Source organism: Ailuropoda melanoleuca, chromosome 2, assembly GCF_002007445.2.
Source record: "Ailuropoda melanoleuca isolate Jingjing chromosome 2, ASM200744v2, whole genome shotgun sequence".
Classification (NCBI taxonomy): Eukaryota; Metazoa; Chordata; class Mammalia; order Carnivora; family Ursidae; genus Ailuropoda; species Ailuropoda melanoleuca.
Genome location: NC_048219.1, coordinates 170,064,075 through 170,079,227, shown reverse-complemented (window position 1 = coordinate 170,079,227; position 15,153 = coordinate 170,064,075). Strand labels below are relative to the sequence as shown.

The 15,153-nt window shown below is 40.8% G+C and overlaps 1 long non-coding RNA gene across 2 annotated transcripts; it reads left to right on the top strand.

Annotated features, from left to right (window-relative positions):
- Positions 1-284: 284 nt before the first annotated feature.
- Positions 285-12,402, top strand: LOC117801128. 2 transcript variants are annotated; one of them, XR_004623581.1, is made up of 3 exons: positions 285-1,382; positions 1,821-2,006; positions 12,299-12,402. It is a non-coding gene; the product is annotated as an uncharacterized LOC117801128 (long non-coding RNA). The 2 variants fall into 2 exon arrangements; XR_004623582.1 differs by lacking the exon at positions 12,299-12,402 and adding an exon at positions 4,120-4,165.
- The last annotated feature ends 2,751 nt before the right edge of the window (positions 12,403-15,153 follow it).

The window sequence follows — 15,153 nt, the reverse complement described above, 5'->3', positions numbered from 1 at the left end:
GGAGGAGCCTGATGTGGGGCTCAATCCCACAACGCCGGGATCACGCCCTGAGCCGAAGGCAGACGCTTAACTGCTGTGCCACCCAGGCGCCCCTTAAAGATTTTTTTTTGAGAGGAGGGGTTGGGAAGAGGCAGAGGGAGAGAGAGAATCCTCAAGCGGACTCCCTGCAGAGCATGGAACTCAACACAGGGCTCAACCTCAGGAGCCAACATCATGACCTGAGCTGAAATCAAAAGTCGGCCCCTTAACCAACTGAGCCACCTAGGTGCCCCCAAAACTTGACTTTTTAAAGCTTTTATTTTTAAATAATCTCTACGCCCAACATGGGGCTCAAACTCAACCCTGAGATCAAGAGTCCCGTGCTCCACTGACTGGGCCAGCCAGGTGTCCCACCATCAAAATTTTGAATGCTCATTTTCAGACCAAACAATTCCACTTCCAGGAATTTATCCTAAAGATTACCAGCATGAATTTGCAAAGACATGAGTAGGATGTACATTCACATTGGTTGTCAGATAAAAAATTTAAATGTCCTTCAGTGGAGGACATAAAATTTTTTTGGTATAAAATACACAAATATTTAAAAGCATGAACTAGATCTCCACTTGCTGTTACGGAAAGAGCTCCAAGATACATTAAGAACATTAATTTTTTTTTTTAAAGATTTTGTGTATTTATTAGAGAGAGTGAGAGAGCCCAAGTAGGGGAAGCAGCAGGCAGGAGAGGGAGAGGAAGAAGCAGGCTTCCCGATGAGCAGGAAGCCCGACTCCAGGCTCCATCCTAGGACTCTGGGATCATGACCTGAGCCTAAGGCAGATGCCAACCAACTGAGGTACCCAGGTGCCCCCATTAAGAACATTAAGATGCAATAATATGTATCTGTATCTATGTATATGTTTACCTATGTGTTACCTCTGGGTAGTTCAGCTAAAGCGAGGATAAAGAAAAGGATTTTACACCTCTATCATTTGAACATTTGAGTTTTTACAGCAAGAATATTTTGCTTTTATAATTTTTAAACACATTGTTTAAATGAAGAATATGTAGCAAACCAAAATATATAAGTTGATGAAAACTAAAAATAGCAAGATACAAAATTGTGTGCATGTGACACGTGGTAGGCAGCTTCTAAGATGGCCCATATGATCCTTGCCTGCTGGGATTCACGCCCTTATGTAATCCTTTCTCTTTGAGTGTGGGCTGGACTTACTGATTCACTTGTAATCACTAGGGATGTCCCTGCTTGGTTTTTAAGACTGGCTTCCATCTTGGGCCCCGCTCTGATTCTCTCCCTCTCAGATCACCACCTGCCATGTTGTGAGGACACATCAGCCTCTGAAAAGGACCATGTGGTACGGAAGAAGACTAGCTTCCAGAACCACGTGAGTGAGCTGAATCCTTTGGCCCTCGATTGAGTTGAGATGACTCATACCGATATACTTCTAGATTCCTGACACAGAAACTGAGATACTAAATGTTTGTTGTTTTTAGCCACTAAGTTTTGGGTTATTTTGTTATGTAATAATAGATAACTAATATGCCATACTTATAACCTAGCAAAAGCATATGGCACGATTACCCACATACAATGACTGATCCATGTGGGAGTATAAAGGCCTGACCTTCTAGACCCACTGGCAGACAACTCTGAAGGGCTGTCTTAGCTCCTAAGCTCTCTGTGGGGTTGGCTGAGATTGTCATTGGGCCTGCAATTGCAGCTTCGCTTTGCCTCTGCCCATTCTTGCTTTCTTTCCCTCCCTTACAGTGTTGACCTCCAGGGAACTCATTAATAAATGTTCTGTACACTAAACTCTTCTCAGAGTCCACTACCTGGGGAATCCAATCCGTGATAGCCATCCGGAATATCTATGTATCCTGGAGAGCTGCTCCAAGTATCACTGTCTCAGCCAGCAAGACGTGCGTGAGAGAGAGGAAGCAGAGGACAAGCTCTAAACATTTTATTGACATGACTTGGCAACTGCATCATTTCTACTCAAATATCATAGGTAAGACTTACAGCCACATTCATCTATAAGAGAGGAGGCTGGGAAATGTAACTTCTAGTCATATAGCCATCTACCCAACTAAAACAGAGATTCTAAGAGAAGTGTTCTAGTTATTTTTTTGCCGTGTAACAAACTACCCCAAAACTTAATGGTGTACAACAACCACCATGCTATTATGCTCATGAGATGATTCCACGAGTGCAAAATGCAGAAAGGGCACAGCAGAGACGGGAGTGACTCATCTCTCTTCTGTAGGCTGGAACCTCAGCTGCATGGGTGGAACACTAGAGGTTGACTCCAACAGCTGGCCCTGGAGCCAGCTGTAGTGGAAAGACTCAGTTCCCAGATAGCATCTTCACTCACATGATTGGCTCTTGGGCTGGAATGGTAGAAGGACAGGTTCAGAGGGACCGTCTTCCAGAGCACCTACTTGTGGTCTATTCCGCATAACAGTCTCAGGATAGTTGTACTTGTAGAGTGTTCAGGGCTCCAAGAGCAAGACCATGGAGGAAGGTTTTTATGACTTAACCTTGGAAATTATAGAGCATCCCTTCCACCGTCCTTTATTGGTCAAGCCAATCTGGTCAGAGCCCACCCAGATTCAAGAGGAGGAAACCTCCATCCTACAGGAGGAGCGTCAAAGAATTAAAGCCACCACAAGGGTAGATAGTGGGGGACGATTAGCTCCTGCCATAGGCCCTGTATCTGGACCACAGCAGTGAAGAAGGAGACAGAGAGAAAAAAGAGAGACCATTAACAACTATAAAATGAAGTTTCTTTTTTATTGATTTATTTTTATTATTTTTAAAATTATATATAAATATATTGCTATTATTACTATTTTTTTAGAGGGGGGAGAAAGAGCAAGAATGAGAAAGCACAGGGTGGGGAGAGAGAATATATATATATTTTTTGTTGTTGTTTTTAAGAGAGAGAGAGGGGCAGAGGGAGAGGGAGAGAAAAAATCCCAAGCAGGCTCCATGCCCAGCGTGGAGCCCAACTTGGGGCTCAATCTCACAACCCTGAGATCATGACCTGAGCTGAAATCAAGAGTTGGATGCTTAACTGACTGAGCCACCCAGGTGCCCAGATGCAGTTTCTGTAATATACCAGCTAATCTGTAACTATTTTCTAATTACCACATATACAGCCCCACTGCTTTTGTATCCAGTATAGAGTTGCTAAGTCCCTTATCACATATAGGATAGGGTTGAGGCTCTTCCTTTGGACTCAAATTCTTTAAGTTTTTAAATATAATTTAAGAACTTTGGCATATGGAACTGCAATGCTCTTTGTGGGATTAAGGCCATTTATAGGAGGAATGAGTCTTTGTTAGGTTGCTTCCAGATTGTCCAGCCTGGGTTGCTATAGATTGGGCAACTACTAGGTCCAAAGTAGAGTTCTTCAAGTAACATATTTAGTATCATACTTTGAGTACCATAGTGGGACCCAAACTAATTCTCCAGGGTCTTCCATTCCATTTCCACTTTATAGGATTTACTACATCACTCAGCAGGATAAGTTACCTCCCTGCCAAACAATGTACTGTACATTATTAATATAAATTTTTTTTTCTAAATTAAAAAAAGAAAGGTTTTTGGAGCTCCTGGGTGGCTCAGTTAAGCATCTGCCTTTGGCTCAGGTCATGATCTCAGGGTCCTGGGATTGAGCCCCACATTGGGCTCCTTGCTTAGTGGGGAACCTGCTTCTCCCTCTCCCTCTGCCCGCCACGCCCCCTGCTTGTGCTCTCTCTCTCCCTGACAAATAAATAAATAAAATCTTAAAAAAAAAAAAAAAAAGAAAGAAAAGGAAAGAAAGGTTTTTAATCACAAGGGAAAACTCGGACAGGAACTGAGCCTACTAGGATCTTTAAACTCTTCCAACACTTTGGGATTTTCCTCACGTTCCTAGGGGTAGGGTGATGTTGCCCCATGACTCTAGAACGGAAGCATCTACTTTGCTGCTGTGAAGTCCTGGGATAATGTTGGAAACCTAAAAGGAGCAGTGAAGCATTACTAAATTTCATTCATCTCAATTTCCCCTGGCAAGAATAAAGGCCACAATTTCTATATCTATATCTATATTGATTGCCTGTTTCTATTTCTTTTTTAAGACTAGAAGCCACCTGGAGGTGCCTGCCTGGCTCTGTCAGTTAAGTGTCTGCCTTCAGCTCAGGTCATGATCCCAGGGTCCTGGGATCGAGTCCCGCATCAGGCTCCCTGCTCAGCAGGGAGTCTGCTTCTCCCTCTCTCTCTGCCTGCCATGCCCCCTGCTTGTGCTGTCTCTCTCTGTGTCAAGTAAATAAATAAAAATCTTAAGAAAAAAAAAAAGACTAGAAGCAACCTGGTGTTTATCTGAGGTGCAACATTACATGGATAAAGTTAAATAATAGGATAACATATGCCTTCCTGTAGCTCCCCAAACCCCAAACTACAATTCCCAGAAAGCGTGAAGTGGAAACGTATTGTTTGCTTAGTAGCAGAAACTAAACAGCCACACCCCATCATGGGATGGGGCTTGTTTTGTATCTGCAAACCCGGAGGGAATGAGGAGGGAAGGGTAGGGTATCCCTGGGCAGCAGTATTCCCTTGGGAAATTGGGATTATTCCTCAGTAACTCCTGTGTATGTCCTCACTCTGTGACCTATGCCCTCTCCTTGTTTATCTGCTTTACTAGCCGAATGTGTGTGTTGTCTCTCTAAACCTTTAGTTCCGTAGGAGATGAGATGCGTTCCTTACTCCTTTCACTCTCTCTATCTCTAGTGTTCTACCTGGTATTTCCCTCTCACATCATTCCCACTCATACGTGAGGTACATTTTCTACCAGTTCTAATTTATCATCGTCCTCCCATGGACTCTGCACCTCTTCCTCACCGTGACTCACGTCTACAAACTGCACTGCCCTTTGGTAAAACGAGGACAATTGTCATCCAGAACCAGAATACGAGGACAAGTATCTTGTAAGGGAATGGTTTTAGGAACATGTGGGGCCCTGTATGAATCAATTGATGGCCAGAAAAGAGATACCGAATCATTTTTAAGAATAAATTTGAGTCTTGAGAACCCACATCTTAATCCACTGTAAACATTTTTATTGGAATTGGTTCTTCCATTCATGTTTTATGGTTTAATTCATTAAGTCCCTGTACAAGAAAAGCAATTTTAAGAAGGAAAGTGAAAAACACCCTAAGAGGGTAGGAAACCTTTCTGCTAGGTGACCCACCAAAGAGATTATTAGGAGCTTGTATGCTTTTAACAGCTACCTGCTAATATCCTTAATAGCTTTATGATTAAGGCTACCAGGCAAGAGCTGTGCCGATTCAATTTTAATCCCAGGGCAATACCCAACATGCTCTCTCTCTATATGTATTTTAAGATTTTATTTATTTGAGAGAGAGAGCACAAGCAGGGGGAGCTGCAGAGACAGAGGGAGAAGCAGGCTGCCCACCGAGCAGTGACCCGATGTGGGGCTCCATCCCAGGACCCTGGGATCATGACCCAAGTTGAAGGCAGACGTTTAGCGACTGAGCCACCCAGGTGCCCCATGCTTTATATTTTGAACACGCTGATGTTAACTTAAGTTATGCCTGATCCTCAAGGTTGAGTAGAACAAGTCAACTGCTCATCCTTGGGAATAACGGGTAATTTTTCCTGGGCACCAAGATACCATGATTAGGGCACTGGGCAAGGTTTTCCTAAATTCCTTTCCTTTCCCCATGTGAGTACCTCTCTCCCAGAGAGCTCCATTGACTCACCCTCATGGTTACACACAGTAAACAGTTGAGAAATTAATTGTCTCTGCTAAGAGTTTCTGATGCAGGAAAGCCCATGGATGTGGTTAGTGACCAAAAAGATACCAGATCTCAATTTCCCGTAGGTCGCCTAGTTCTTTCCCTGAACACACGCAGAGAGCTAATACATGAGAAGTGTTGGCTACCCTTTTCCCCCTCACACTCAAGGTGCTCCAAAGCCTTTCACCTTCCTTCCCCAAAACCCCCAAATGCTTTTTCTAGCAGAGTTCAAAGAATTTGCTCTTTGTTCTTCAATATATATACACCAAGTTTAGCCAAGTTAAGTTTAGCCAAATTTTCTCTTGGGCATTGGAGGGAGGGGGACGAACCGAGTCGGCAGAGATGCTTTCTGGTTAAGTACAGTCCATCAAGTGCTCTGTTTAAAATAGTTGCCTCGTGTTCCACTGTGCCCCTCTACCAAAATTTATCCCAATTCCCTATCAACAATGGTAACTAAAATGTACTGAGCATATACTATGGATTAGGCATGGTTCTAAGTATCACAGCCCAATGACATAAATTCTGTGATTAGCTCTACTTTACGAATGGGTAAAACAAAAGCACAGTGGGGTAATTTGTTCATGATCACACAGCTAGTAAATTGTGGAGACGGGATTTGAATCCAGGCAATTTTTTGTTGTTGTTAAACATTTTATTTATTTATTTGAGAGAGAGCATGAGCGGGGACAGAGGCAGAGGGAGAAGCAGACTCCATGCAGAGCAGGGAGCTGGCCGTGGGACTCTATCCCAGGATTCTGGGATCATGACCCGAGGTGAAGGCTGACGCTTCACCGATCCAGCCACCCGGGCACTCCGAATCCAGGCAATTCTTAACCAGAATGCTATACTGCTTCCCTATTGGTGGGATATTTAGGCCTTTCTCTAGATTCCTCCAGATTTTTTTTATTACAGATAATAGAGTAATGAATACACTTGTACATAAATATTTGCATACTTTTCTAAGTATATCATGAGAGACAAATTCCTTGATATGACATTAAGGGGTCAAAGAGCAGCACACTTTTATTCAAATAGAAAAAGTTTCTTCTCCAAATTTATCATTTGTTTTGGGGAGGCAGCATTTTATGAGAGGCAACAAGCCATCCTCTCACTATATTTAGAATTTTAGTAGCAAAAGTACTAGAAAGTCGTTTTAGTCCTTTACCTGAGGGAGTAATTAACTCAGTGGTCCTTTCCTCACATCCTTTCTGATATTTGATTAAGAGCGCAGACAGGTAAACTGCAAGGCAAATAGCCCTAGACTAGGGCCTGGATCATTGTAGTTCAGTGACTGAATTAAATGACTAGGTCTTTGGTTTGTTGTTTTTTTTTTAATTTGTAAAATGAGGATATTCAGTACTACCTACTTTTCTCTCACCTATAGGTTTAGAGACACAACTATGAATGTATACGTTGTTCATATGTATCATTAAGCGCACTTGTAATAGACGGATACCCATTTAGGAACCAGGGGAAGAACTATGGGGCCTGATAGGGAATTGAGATCTGGTATCTTTTTGGTCACTAAATACGTACACGTGCATCAGAAACTCCGGTTGAGACAATAATTTCTCAACCACTTATTGTGTGTGACCATCTGTATAAGTCTTAGTATGCTTTCAGCAGGTAGCCTCAATATAAATATTTTATGAATAAATTAATGGACAAAATTTTCAAGGCTGCTCATCAGTTTCCCAAAGCTAAGACTAATGTCCTCTCTCAAAAAAAAGATAATTTTTAGCACTTTGTTCTTCCCCTAAATAATGAATATCTATGTCTTCTTTAGAACTATGTTCATAACATGGCTTAAGGTCTTAAAATTTGATCCTGGGTAAACTAATAAGCAAATCACCCAGAGCAGAGTCTGAAGTAATCTAGTTTGTCAAATGCTGAGTAACTGCCTCTCTATTAACTTGGAAAATACAGAAATGTAGAAAAATAATCCATTTATTGATTAGTAACCCTTATGCTGTATAATTTATTGGTCCTTTCAGATACTATCTTCTATTTCTTTAAAGTTATTGATAGACACTGCTATCTGTGAATCACTTCCAAGTGATTAGCAATTTAGTAGAAATTAGTCATTCTAGTGAATTAGTCATTTAGTAGAGATGTAGTCATATATATGCTTACAAAAACTTTCAAGTTATATTTTAGATTGTGTATTTTATTGGACTATATAAGTCATATTTCATAAATTTCATCTATTTTATTCCAAAGCTTTCAATTATCTTGAATAATGTCCCTTCTTGTTGAGTATGCCCATATTTCAAAGACTTGCACAAATATGGATATAAATTGAATCTATTTTCCCCCTTTCTAACATATATATGTGTGTTAGAATATATATAAATGTGCATATATATATATATATATATATATATATATATTTGAAAAAAAGCATTTAAGTAATCTCTATGTCCAAATGGGGCTTGAACTCATGACCCTAAGATCAAGAGTCACATGCTCTACTGACTGAGCCAGTCAGGTGCCTCTAGATTTATATGTTTTTTAAACTTGGTTGGGAAATATCTACAAACTTCAACATGAAAATATTTTCGTCTTGGGTGTCCCGGAATAGAAAAACTACACGTTTCTATGAATGACACATGTATGTACTCAAATGTAGAAATAAAGTAAACATGAAAAACATTCCTTCTGATTAGGTGTAAATAGAATTTATTTTTAAGAATCTATCACTAGGCAGCCAAAATTTATTTACTGAAGAGTTTCCTTTCAGGATTTTTCCAACAACTGGAAAAATCATGCTGTTTTAGTCCGTTTGGGTTGCTATAACAAAATACTACAGACTGGGTAGCTTGTAAACGAATTCATTTTTGACGGTTCCAGAGCCTGGAAATCCACTGTCAGGGCACCAGCATGGTCAGGTTCTGGTGAAGGCCCTTCCCAGGTTGCACGTGGCCATCTCTTGCTGTGCCTCACAAGAGAGAGAAGGGAGTAGGGAGCTCCTGCGGTCTCTTTCCTAAAAGCACTTATCCCACTCACGAAGCCCCATCCTCATGCCTGAAGCACCTCGCAGAGGTCCTACCTCCTAAAATCATCACACTGGACAAGAGGATGTCAACGTATGAATTTTGAAGGGACACAAACATTCAAATCATAACAAATACCTAAATTGACAGCAGTCCTCCTCAGTTATGGGAAAGTAATCGCCAGTGGCAAAACAGATACTGGTGTATTGTTCTACTTTACTCTGAATAACTGTGCTGGGAGCTATATTCTGAGTCATGCTATCAAAGAGAATGAACTCAACCATGAACTTCAGTCGGCCAAGTCCCAGGTTCTAGTTAATGTATGTGCACCCAACAGGACTTTGATTTACGAAGTCTTTGTAGCATTGAGGCTGTTCCTAAAATTTGTTCACTGTATGTATCATTATCCATTGAGATTATAATTTTTTTTAAAGATTTTATTCATTTATTTATTTGACAGAGAGAGAGAGACAGCCAGTGAGAGAGGGAACACAGGCAGGGGGAGTGGGAGAGGAAGAAGCAGGCTCCCAGCAGAGGAGCCTGATGTGGGGCTCGATCCCAGGACTCCGGGATCACGCCCTGAGCCAAAGGCAGACACCCAACAACTGAGCCACCCAGGGGCCCCTGAGATTATAATTTTTTAACTATATTCCAAATTTGGGAAAAATGATCAAGTTATGAGAAGGATTTGGGGCAATCATTATATCCAACACTATTTACTGAGTGGCAACACCATGGGATAATGTTCACACTGATTCGTGTGTTAAGGGAGAAAGTTCTGGAATCGATTCCCCAGATTTAAATCCTGGCTCTCCTATTTACCACCTATGTCCTCTCTATTACTATTACCAGTTGAAATGGGGATAATGATAATAACACCTGCCTCATAGAGTTAACTAAATGATATGTGTAAAGCACTAAGCATGAATAAGTGCTTAGTAAGTGTTAGTTGTTCTTTCCTCCTTTAAAAAGAGAGATTGGAAATGTATACCCACAGGTGCCTGGCTGGCTCAGGTGGTAGAGCATCCAGCTCTTGATCTTGGAGTTGTGAGTTCAAGCCCCACACTGGGTGTGGAGAGTCCTTAAAAATAAAATGTGTACCTAGAAACCTGTGATTTTGTATGCAACCAATCTATAGTTTAGTACTAGAATAAAAAGAATTATGGCTTCTTCCACATAATACTTTACATCAAAAATTTTATTTCTAGTCAGTTCAAAGTAATAAGAATGGGAAAAACTTGGCTTTAGAAATAAGCTTCCAGACAGAAAATAAGTATGTAAGTATTAGATACTTGAATTACTCCCTGAGGTTTAGCTACTAAAAGCAATATCCAAAAAAAGCAATATCCCCTATTTTGAGTCCTGATTTATTTCATGCCCAGTACTAATCATCGCCAGTACCGATTACAGTATCTTGCACAGTCAGGTACTCAAACATTTGCTCAATAAATAAATGAATAAAAAGTAAATTCACAGATATAGCTGGGAGTATAAAGAGAACATTTAATTTTTTTCATTTAGCTCCAGCAATGTAATTCCCAACCAGCGAAGTGCATACAGTTTATATAAACCAAGCTCTTTGGTTCGCAGAGTAATGCATCATGGGAAATTATAATCACTGCTTTTACAACTGGGTATGATCCTGTAAAATTCTGTGCTCTTGGTGACAAAGGAGGGAGGAGGACAGACAGATGGATCAGCAGGACAGATGGATCAGCAGGAGTTCTTCACTCCTGCTGGAGGACAAATCAAAACCAATGTCCTACCAATGGAAGATTACTGACATTTACTTTTATGAAGGATTTAGGCAAATTTGCACACATACTGCAATTTTTAAAAAGGTGCTTACTGAGCTATGAAGAAAAAAGTAAAAAGGGATCTGTTATTAAAAAGATATTTCCCTTGGGGCTCTTGGCTGGCTCAGTTGGTTAATCGTCTGACTCTTGATTTCAGCTTTGGTCATGGTCTTGGGGTTGTGAAATCGAGCCCTGTGCTGGGTGTCTGGGTGTTGGGGTGTCAGGCTCCATCCTGAGCATGAAGCTTGCTCGAGATTCTCTCTTTTCCTCTGTCTCTCCCTAAAAAAAAAAAAAAAAAAAAAAAATTTCCCTTTTTGCCTGATTAATGTGGACTGGTTGTCCCATTAGTCCATATATATTAGTCTAAATATATTCATGTAGTAGACTGAATAGCCCCCAAATATGTCTGTGTCTTAATTCCCTGAACACGTGAATACGTTACCCTACATGGCAAACAGATTTTGTAGATATGATTAAGTTAAGGATTTTGAGCTGGGGAGATTATTCTGGATTATCTTGGTGGGGACAATGTAATGAGAAGGATCCTAATAAGAGCAAGGCAGGAGGACAAGAGTCAGAGGAGATTAGAAGACACTGTGCTGTGGGATGTGGGAGGGGATCATGAGTCAAGGTATATGGGTAGTAGCTTCCAGAAGCTGGAAAAGGCAAGGGAACAGCTTATCCCCTGGAACCTCCAGAGGAATGCAACCCTGCTGATAGCTTAATTTCAGCCCAGTAAAACCCATTTTGGACTTTTGACCTGCAGAACTGTAAAATAATAAGCTGTGTTAAGTCACTAAATTTGTGGCACTTTGTTAGGACAGCAAGTTTCCATTGACACATTCATTAATCTGCACCTAACTTATGGAGACAGTAATTTGAAGTCAATACAAAAGGAACTTTATTTCTAATTCTCTTGGATTACAACAGGAGTTACCCTTGGAAAAGTGATTTATTCTAGGTTCGGGGTAGGAAAAAAGGTAAGATGAATCCAGTGCATCTTTTGGTATCAGAAAGTGAAGAAGTGCTCAAAAAGGATTGGGGGTATGTCAAAAGGGTACATGGACACTAACCTCAAAAGGCTACCAATGGCTAACGCTGGAACAAGTTGACCAAAAACCATGATGGATTATAACTCCCCAAATAAAATATGTATTCTCATGAGTCCATAATGAAATAAATAAATACATCAATACATATATGTATGTATGCATGGAGGAGAATGGGCAATTCCATTGAAGAATGTTAAAATTAATATGGGAAAGGGGCACGTGGGTGGCTCAGTCAGTAAAGCGTCTGCCTTTAGCTCAGGTCATGACCTCGGGGTCCTGGGATGGAGCCCCAGTCCGCCTCCCTCCTCAGTGGGAAGTCTGCTGGTTCCTCTCCCTGTGCCCTTCCCCACCACTCATGCTCGCTGTCTTTCTCAAATTAATAAATACAATCGTTTAAAAAATTAATATGGGAAAGTTTGAGGAGAAGCAGACTATTTGCACAGTTCAAAGTATGTCTCCCAAGATACTTTGTAATTACAAGTGGAAATACAGTTAACTCTGCAGCCAAGAAACCCAGAAGACACCAGCTTAACAAGTCATCAAGATTAATAATCACTAGGGTAGCAAGCAGATTCTAAGATGCCTGCTCACTCCCTCTGTCCTCCGTACCTTTGTTTTTTTTCTTTCTTTTTTAAAAAGATTTTATTTATTTATTTGACAGAGAGAGACGGAGAGCACAAGCAGGGGGAGCGGCAGGCAGAGGGAGCCCCGCTGAGCAAGGAGCCCCGTTGTGGATGCGGGTCCCCTAAGGGCCTTTTCCACCTGGGCCTAGAAGTCAGAGGCTGGAGGCGTGAGAGGGATTGTCTGGGAGGTTTTCCTGCTGCCCTTGTAGAAGGAGGTGCCATCAATTCGAACTGGAGAGGGGCCTCCAGGAAAGGAGAGGGATTCCTGGCTGCCAGATAGCCAGAAAACAGTTCGTCCTGTAACCAAGAAACTGAATTCCGCCGACAGCCTGAGTGAGCGGGCAAGAGGACGACAAGTTCCAAATGCGACACCTTGATTTCACCCTTGTGAGACCCTGAGCAGAGTCCAGCCCACTTGGCGCGGACTTCTCACCTCTGGAAACTGAGAGATAATAAACGGGTGGTGTTACGGTGCTGGGTCCGCGGCGATTTACTCCAGCGGCCGAAGGAAAGTGTACAGCCAGCCCTAACGCATCTCAACAGCCCGCCCCTGACGGGATGCTCTGAAAAGCACACCTGCGTCTGAGATTTTCTTGCCAAAACTACATTACCTCATCTAACCAGGAGAAAACATAAGAGAAACCCAAATTGGGAGACATTCTACAAAATGACTGACCAGGACTCTTCAAAGAGGCTGAGGTCATGAGAGAGAAGGAAAGCCTGAGTGTCTGGAGTGGAAAAAGGAGGTTAATGGTAAGCTGACGAGATGTGAATAAAGTCTGCAGTTTAGTCAACAACAACAAAAAATACAACAAAACACCTGGAGCTATTTCCCTCTAGAATTGGGCTAGTCTGTGTAAGTAAGTAATTCACTTGTCTAGAACTTGGTGTTTCTAATTGTTAGGTAACATGAAAAGCACATTCTATTTTCTTTTAAGATAGCTTAATTTTGGGAAATTGGTGTGTTTTGGAAGACGTAGTATGCTTCAGTATTGTAATGATTTTGATGCAATGTTACAGATTAAGAAAAGCAAATGCTATATATATATTTTTTTTTTTTTTTTTTTGAGAGAGAGAGGGTGCACACACAGGAGTTGGGGGGAAGGGGCAGGGGAAGAGGGAGAGAGAATCTTAAGCAGACTCCATGCCCAGCGCAGAGCCCGATGTGGGGCTCCACCTCACCACCCTGAGATCATGACCTGAGCCGAAATCAAGAGTTGGACGCTTAACCAACCGAGCCACTTAGGCGCCCCTAAACCAAATACTATTAATGGATACAATCCAAAAATGAAAATCTGGACAATTTAGTACATTGCGGAGGCTTTTTGTGGTTGCTGCTTTGCTGTTTGCCTTTTCTTTTACTTCAAATTAAGGAGTTGGCATAAACAACAAATACACAAAATCCCCTTTTGTAAGTTGAAAAGAATGAACATTTCAGAAATTTTCTGAACTCAAGTCAGGATACAGAGAGGGAAGCAAAAAAGAATTCAGTAACACACCATTTAAACAGCTTGATTCAGGAAAGACAGAAACCTTCTTCCAATAGAAGAAAAAAAAAACACAAATGGCCTGCAGGGAGTATTTACATGAGCTTTCTAAGAACGGTATCATGAGTCTCTTTCCCTAAAATTTTTTTTGTTAGCTTTATTTCAGAGAGATGGACATATACTGTAGGGAATGAATGATAATTTATCCCACATCAGTGATTACTGTATAACGTACTCTAACTTTGCTGCTCATACATTTTCAGTAACATAATTCTTCCCTCCTTCATCCACAGACAAAAACACGATGCTTACCATTTCTAGCTCAAGACTGGCTTAACGGCCTCCTCTGAGGTTAATGTTAACATCGTTCTGGACAGAGTAACAGGAAGCATCTGGGTATCTTACCACAAACTGAGATGATCCATTCTTTCGCCATTTGAAGTATAAATTCTGTTGGTATTAAATTACTTAATTGCTTCTGCTTTATACTTTAATACATTAAAACACACAGATAGAACATCATAAAACCCCTGGGAAAATGAAAATGATTTATGACTGTGTAAATATTTATTTTGTTCTTCCCAGTTGGTCAATATTTATTCTTTTTCCCCCATTTATTTATTTTTAAAGTTTTTATTTTAATTCCAGTTAGATAACATACAGTGTTATATTAGTTCCAGGTGTACAATGTAGTGACTCAACACTTCCACACATCAACCAGCGCTCATCACAAGTGCCCTCCTTAATCCCCATCACCTATTTCACCCATTCCCCTTACCCCCTCTCCCCTCCCCATGACAGCAATTCTTGCAAATCTTTTGTTTTTATGTTCTGGAACCATCTATGGCTACAGCAAAACTCAGAGAATAATGTTAGTCAATTAACAGCTGCCAAGTTACCTCAGAGGAGCAGATGGTATAATTGATCATGTCCTACAAAATGGGGGAAGGGAACACTTAAAGATATTTCCTCAAATACACCACAGAATTTCCACACAAAAGGCTACAATGAAAACCGTATTTTTCTCCTCTTGTATGTTTGTTTTTACTTCAGGTGATTCTCTTATATTGTATTTTTTACTTTTAACCTGTAGAGTTTTCATTAGTCACTTAAAAATAGAGTGTGCATACACTTTAAGTGGTTTTAGCAATAAAGAATGTACAACAGAAATAAGCCAATAGAAAAAAATAGCATACTTAGCACCACTCCCAGATTTTTTAGCTAGAGTATAATATGGACAATTGGAATATAATGCTGAAGGGACTGGCATAGTTAGAATTGTACAGATATTATTTTACTAACCACCTTGGACTCTTAGTGAGATTGACAGAAAGTCCATATTTGCTTCCTCAGAACCCTTCTCATTTAACCTATAGAATACCCATATATATTTTTTTAAAGATTTT